Genomic DNA, 7,395 nt, shown 5'->3' with positions numbered 1-7,395 from the left:
ACGTTTGGTGCATGTATGTTAACAACTATCACCACTTGATCAATTCTTCCCTTTATTAATATGAAGTGACTTTTTCTGTTTTTTCTAACTTTAGCTTGAAGTCTGTGTTATCATATATGAGTACAGCTACTCCTGCCTGCTTTCTGGGTGTATTTGCTTGGAAAATCTTTTTCCATCCTTTCATCCTAAGCCAATGTTTCTCTTTGTGAGATATATTTTCTTGTAGGCAACAAATGTTCATGTCTTGCTTTTAAATCCAACATGAGGGGCACGCCGTGGTGCGGCGCGGAAGGCGGCCTGGTGGGAGGCTCGGCCGCGGTGCTCTTCGCCGTGCGCTGGCGGGGACGCTGAGCCAAGTGCGTCTGGGACCCCAACTGGGACAGGCGAGAGCCACTGTCTCTGATCAACCTGCCGAAGAGGATGTGGAATCTGGAGAGGAAGAGCTGGCGTTCAGGCTGGACCACTACAAAGCCAAGGCCACAAGGCACCATCTTCCTCATCAGGCACTCCCAGTACCGTGTGGATGGCTCCCTGGAAAAGGACCGCACTCTGACCCCACTGGGTCGGGAACAGGCCGAACTCACAGGGCTCGGACTTGCAAGCTTGGGGTTGAAGTTTAGTAAAATCGTCCACTCCTCCATGACGCGTGTCCTGGAGACTACGGACATCATCAGCAAGCACCTGCCAGGTGTCTCTAGAGTCAGCACAGACCTGCTGCGGGAAGGTGCGCCCATCGAGCCCGACCCGCCCGCGTCTCACTGGAAGCCAGAGGCTGTGCTGTATTAGGAAGATGGAGCACGGATTGAGGCCGCCTTCCGGAACTACATCCACAGGGCAGACGGCAAGCAGGAGGACAGCTACGAGGTCTTCATATGCCACGCCAATGTCATCCGCTACATCGTGTGCAGAGCCCTGCAGTTTCCTACAGAAGGTTGGCTCCGCCTCTTCCTCAACAATGGCAGCATCACTCACCTAGTGATCCGACCCAATGGCCATGTGGCACTCAGGGCCCTAGGGGACACAGGATTCATGCCCTGACAAAATCACCCGGTCTTGAGGCTACCTGCAAGACCACCCTCTCAGCTGGCAGCCTTCCTTCCTTGTCCAGGCAGCGCTGCGGTTTCCTTTTGTGTCTTGAGGAAGAGGATGTCGGGAAAGTGTGCAAATGTCTCACATGCCGTGTTTGGATACCTGTTTCTGGCCTAGGCTGAAAAAAAGGAACATTCTAGTCAATGGCCTGATTGTAAGCTTTTCTACCTTATATGCCTGCCAGGACAATCCTGTGGGGTGTGTGGTGAGAACCTTCTCAGGCAGGAGGGCCTTCCTGAGGACTAAACAGGCCTCATCTTGCTGTGCCCTCAGGTGACCTCAGAAGATCCTGACCACAGTGGCTGAGCAACCCACAAGCTCTGACAGAAAGCCAGTCAGGCAAGACGATGGTTTTGTTCACAGCTCTTTTTGCTTCTTCATACATTCTAATTTCTGAAAACTGGTCATTTAAATATTTGTCGAAGGTTTTCCTCACCTGGGTTCTTGCTTTGTAAACCAGAGTTAAGAGATCCGATGTTGCTGTGTTTGAACTCACTGAGGGACACAAGGGCTGATCACCCGCAGAGGTGAACCTGAGCTGTGAGGGAGGAAATGAGGCTGCAGAGCAGCTGTGGCTTGCTCCTTACTGAGAAAGGTGGTGGGTAGGTGACAGCCCTGTAGACAGATCTCTGGAGCCAGTGAAATATCCCAAACTAGCTGGGCCTGGTGGCTCACCATAAACTCAGCAGTTGGGAGGCTGAGGCAGCAGTAGGACCTCAAACTTGAGGTCAGCCTGGGCTGCATAGTGAGGCCCACTTCTACTACTGTTAAGCTTTTGGGTTAAAAAATTTAGAAATGAGAAGTCTATCCCAAATTTTGTTAATTTAAAAAGTATAATTTCTACAAAGTGGAAATGCTCTTGAGCATTTTCTGTACTCAATACAATGAACTGAGATATTTGATCCATTTCTCTGTCCTCTTTGGAAATAACTATGTAATAAAATTTTAGTGTTTTTTCAAAAGTAAAAAAAAAATAAATCCAACATGACATTTTATGTCATTTGATTGGAGAATTGAGACCATTAACATTCAGCGTTAATATCCAGAGGTATGTAGTATTTCCTATCATTTGCTGTTTTGTGGTGTTTACTTGTTTCCTTGTTCTCATTTGTTAATCTACTCATCTACTGGGGCTTGTTTTTTCCTCTATTATCCTGGTTGCATTTATCTTCCTCTTCTTTGTGTAGGATCCCTTTGAGAATCTTCTTCAGTACTGGTTGAGAGGACATGAAAAAGACATAAATATAAGTCAGGGCTGTGCTGCTGCATGCCTATAATCCTAGCACTAGGCAGCTATAGCAGGAGGATTGCCAGCCTGGCTACATAGTGAGCTCAAGGCCATCCTTGGTAACATAGCAAGACTCTATCTCAAAAAAAGAAGAATATGTGAATGGCCAAAAAGTATATCAAAAAATGCTCAAAATTACTAATCAGAAGGAAAATGATAGTTAAAATCATAATAATACCTGCTAGAATGATTATCAAAAAAGACAAAAATAACATAAATAGCATATGTAAGTGAAGAGGTAGAGAAAAGAGAATACTTGTATATGCTGGTGGTAGGAATGTAAACTGGTACAGCCATTTTGGAATTTCATTAAAATTTAAAAATATAACTATCATATGAACCAACAGTCCCACTTCTAAGGCATTTTAAGGAGATATTTGCATTTCTCTGTTTATGGCAGTGTTATTTATGACAGTTAAGGAGTGGAATCAACCTAAAGGTCCATGGAAAGATGAATGGATGAAGAAAATCTTTCTCACACACACAAATATCATTCAGACTTTAAAAGGAAGGAAATACATTTGGGACAATATGGATGAACACAGAGGACATGCTAGATGAAATAAGCTAGGTACAGAAAGGCAAACACTGTATAATCCTCACTTATATGTAGATTCTAAAGACACTAACCTCCTAGAAGCAGAGTAAAACAGTGGATTGCATGGGTAGGGGAAATGGTGGCTAAAGGGGATAAAGTTTCACTTATGCAGATAAAATGCCCTAGTCCTTTTTTTGTGCTGCTGTAACAGAATACTATAGACTGAAAAATTTAAAGAACAGAAATTCATTGATTCACAACTCTGCAAGCTGCGAAGTCCAAGATCAAGGCATTGGCATCTGTTAAAAGCCTTCTTGCTGTATCATCCCATGACAAAATGTGGAAGGGCAAACAGAGGAGAGAGAGAGGGAGGGCAAAAGGAGCAATTATAGGAACATATGCCCACAATAACTGCATTCATCTACTCATGAGGGCAGAGTCCACGAGAGCCCTAATGGCCTAATCACCTCATTATGATGAAGCTTCTGACAAAAGAACTTGAGGAGCACTTTCAAACCATAACAAGTAAGTTCTAGAGGGCTAACATGTAACATGGAAGTTCATTAAACAACTCTACAATTACAGTTAATAATACTGTATAATATATTTGAAAACTGCTAAGATGATAGATCATAAATGTTCTCGTTACACTCAAAAAAGTAATTATGTGAAGTGATGGATATGTAATTAGGTTGACTGGTAATCATTTCACAAGGTGTGCGTATACAAAAATATCAAGACATCACATTGTATACCTTAAATCTATATAATTTTACCTGCCAATTATAGTTCCTCAATGAAGTTGGGGAGTAAGATAAATATGAACAAACAATACAATAGTGATTTTCCCATTTATAAAATGGGGATAAGTCCCTGCTACAACAGCAATACTCAAAGTGGGTTTGTGAGAATACATAGAACAATTCATTTAAAATACTTAGCAAAACCTCTGGTACCCAGCCGTGCTCATTAAGTTAGATGTATTAAAATGCACTGTAGTTATCGAAGCCCTTTTGTATGTTTTCTCATTTTCCTTCACAACACCCATTCAAGGATAAGGAAACTAATTCAAAGAGTGATTTTGCTAAAACCACATAATTAGTTAAAAATTAGAAGTGACAGAACTAAAGCCAATTTTCATGACTCATAATTTTATTCTTCCCAGTTACTTGCAGTCAAAAAATATAGAAGCATCTTTTCTAGTGCTGAAGAAGAAAGTTCATGCTTTTATAAAGGTTATTGCATTTCCTGAATTATTAACCATAATGTTAGATACAAATATAGACATTTTACTTGATTAAGGTTGTGCTTTGAAACAATAGGTTAAAACAGTAGAAATTCAATCAATTGACTAGTTTGGGGATGAATTAAGACAAAAGTCCCCTACAAGTTTGGATGTGTGTGCTGAGTGTAATAGGAATATGTTTACATGAAAATGACAGAAAATTTATTTTGCTCACAAAACAAGAAATGTTTCAGGAATCTTCCTTCTAAAGATTGTAGCACCATACCCCAATATTATATTCTCATTTCAGGCATAATACAGTAGCAAATACTTTCCCTTAAACACTTATACCTCACTGACCAGAATTATGTCATATGGCCACTTCTAGCTACAAGAAAATCCAGAGGAAAAAACACCTTTAATTGAGCATATTACCATTTGAAATTAAATCAGGGTTCTCTGTGTGTGTGTCTCATCTCTCTCTCTCTTTGGTGGAAATGGGACTTATCAGACCTTCATGCTTGCTAGGCCAACACTTACCACTTGAGCCACTCTGGGTCAACTCCAAATCAGGGTTCTCTTAACAAGACTAAAGATGAACGTTTGTCATTCTGATTCATTTTGGTATCTTCAGGTAACCTTAGAACATACAGGGATTTTTTTTTTAACTCTCAAGAAAATTTTAAATAGGTATACCATGCACAGGATGTTTCTGATGTGCCATTTATTATTTCACTGCTGTTTCATCTGTCATGAGTAAGAAATACTTAGAACTAGAGTTAAGATTTACAAGTTCTCAATATATCTAGGTAAGACTATTAGGAGAATTTCACGTTTCTGTAGAACTAGTTTATCAAACAGAAACTTTTAAGTATACATTAGTTATATATACATATATATATACAGCTTGAAAAGAAATATATTCTTCTTGATTATGTATATTGAATATATGTCTTTATATACTATATATTGAATATATATTAAATTATATAATATATATATTTAATCCATTGGTTGTGTCTAAAGAGAGTATCCAAAATCAACTTGACAACATAGATAGCCATTACAGTATTTACTACTATTAGTATTTTCTTCTAGTTTAGGACATTTCTCTATAGCAGTGGGCTAAAATAAGATTTATCTAAATGTAGTTCATTTCACCCATAAATGCAAACTCTTCTGAAAACAGTATTAAAAATGAGGAAGAAACTATGTAGTTTTTAGGCTTGTTATAAGAGCTATTTTAGAACTGCCCTCATTACTTTGGTGAAGATTAGCTTGCATATATTCTGAAAAAAGAGGTTAAGATACAGTGACTCTCACTAGTTAAGGTGCTAGTAATTCAGAGGTGTCTTTTGTAGCTGAGATGCAACACTAGAGCTGTACTGTCCATTGGTGAAGTCACATGTGGCTACTGAGATATAAGTTAAATAAAAACAAAATCAAAATTCCTAATTGCATGTAATAGCCACATTTCAAGTGCTCAAAAGCCATGTGATTATCTGTGGCTCAACGGAGCATTTCTAGCATTGCAGAAAGTTCTAATGATAGCACTGCTCTGTAAGATCAAGAGTTTCAGGAAACAATACCAGAACCAAATCATCTGGGTGTAGTTTATCACTCAGAGTATTTTCAATTCCTCTTTGGAAATGGTCTAAGAGCCCTTCGTAAGCCACATTAAGGAAATATCTTCTTTCATTTATTGCTTCAGCAGCACACTCCAGGGTCCCTCAATAGAATAATCCAGGTGGTATGGTATAGGCAAGGATTCAAGGAGTAATTAGACATGGTACTTTTCCTCTCTGCCATGACTTTATTAGGGAAACATAACTAAGATGAAACACAATTAGTGTATGTAACATAAGTGTGTACAATATGTTCAAGGAGCAGAGAGAAAAAAATTATTCTAATTAGGACATTATGAAAATGCCTTCTTTGCAAAGAATTCAGGTGAATTCCATACCAGGGGGTTCAGACTTTTTATTATAAAGGCTTTGAAATACTATTGAAGTACTTTCAAATAAAGGAGTGGGAATTACATAACTTTGAAGAAGTCATTGTGGTGGCAATTTCAGCAGGTAAGAAAACTGAAGGCAAGAGCTGTTGGCAGACTAGGGATATAACCTGGGTTGGAGATGTTGCAGGTCCTAACAAAGTCAGTGACAACAGAAATCCAGACAGAGAACAGCTTCAAGAAAGGTTTGATTGGCTGGGGATATAGCTCAATGGTAGCACATTTACCTAGCATGCTTCAAGGCCCTGGGTTTGATCCCCAGCAGTGCAAAAAAAAAACCAAAAAAAAGAGAAGAGAGGTCTGATCAAAGTACTTTATATACATGTGTGGAAATGTCATAATGAAACCCATTATTTTGTACAATTAATATACACTAATAAAAACTGATAAAATATGAAGCTTGGTTATCCATTCCATTCTTTAGTCTTGACTCTGATTAACACTGAACAATTTAAAAAAATCATCCTCTAAGGATAAAGATTTGTCACATCACTGATTATATTCTTATTTGCACATATTCTGCTGTGTTTAAAAATGTTCTGTTTTTATAAAAACAAAATATGAAACACAGTGTTTACACATATGTATATGTACAAGAAGAAAGTTATGGGAAATTTTGTAAAGGTACAGACCAAAGTCTTAGTAAATATCTAAATTGAGCAGGATCCAGTGTTTATTTGCTTCATTTTGCTAATCTGTATTTTGTATTTTTCCTATAATGACAATATATTGATTTTTCAATAAAGAACTACTTTAGGACAATACTCAATTGAAATGTGAAAAACATGTTTTCTTAAAAATAACTTACATTATTTCTTAGTTATAAGCCATTCTTAAATCTGTCAGAACCTACTTTGCTATTATTCACTACATTAGTATTACAGTATCTAATTAAAATAGAAGTTATAATTTGGGCTTTCCAATTACCTTGCAATTCAGTTTTTCTTTTTCTTCTATGGAATAATGAGCTCTCTAAACCCGACTCTGCACCCCAGAACCCTATTCCCCTTAAGTATTTTACCTTCCTAAATCCAGATGGAAAAGCTGACTGATGGGTTTTCCATCTGGACTAGGCAAACTGTAGTACTTCTCTTGCCTCATCCTTGCTTTTTCCAAGGCTAATGATTTTATGCTTGGATGCCACACATGGCATAGCTGAAAAGCATCTTCTCCACACCAGAGTTCTCTGTATGGTCTGCTCCACAACCATCTCTTTGTCCCCCCTGGGTCCTCAGCAGCTG

The 7,395-nt window shown here is 38.6% G+C and overlaps 1 pseudogene; it reads left to right on the top strand.

Annotated features, from left to right (window-relative positions):
* Nucleotides 1–261: 261 nt before the first annotated feature.
* Nucleotides 262–1,054, top strand: LOC109690562 (serine/threonine-protein phosphatase PGAM5, mitochondrial pseudogene; annotated as a pseudogene).
* Nucleotides 1,055–7,395: the final 6,341 nt, after the last annotated feature.

The sequence above is a fragment of the Castor canadensis genome, chromosome 7 (genome assembly GCF_047511655.1).
Source record: "Castor canadensis chromosome 7, mCasCan1.hap1v2, whole genome shotgun sequence".
Taxonomy (NCBI): Eukaryota; Metazoa; Chordata; class Mammalia; order Rodentia; family Castoridae; genus Castor; species Castor canadensis.
The sequence above is the reverse complement of the archived record's forward strand: the minus strand, read 5'-3'. Positions and strand labels throughout refer to the sequence as shown.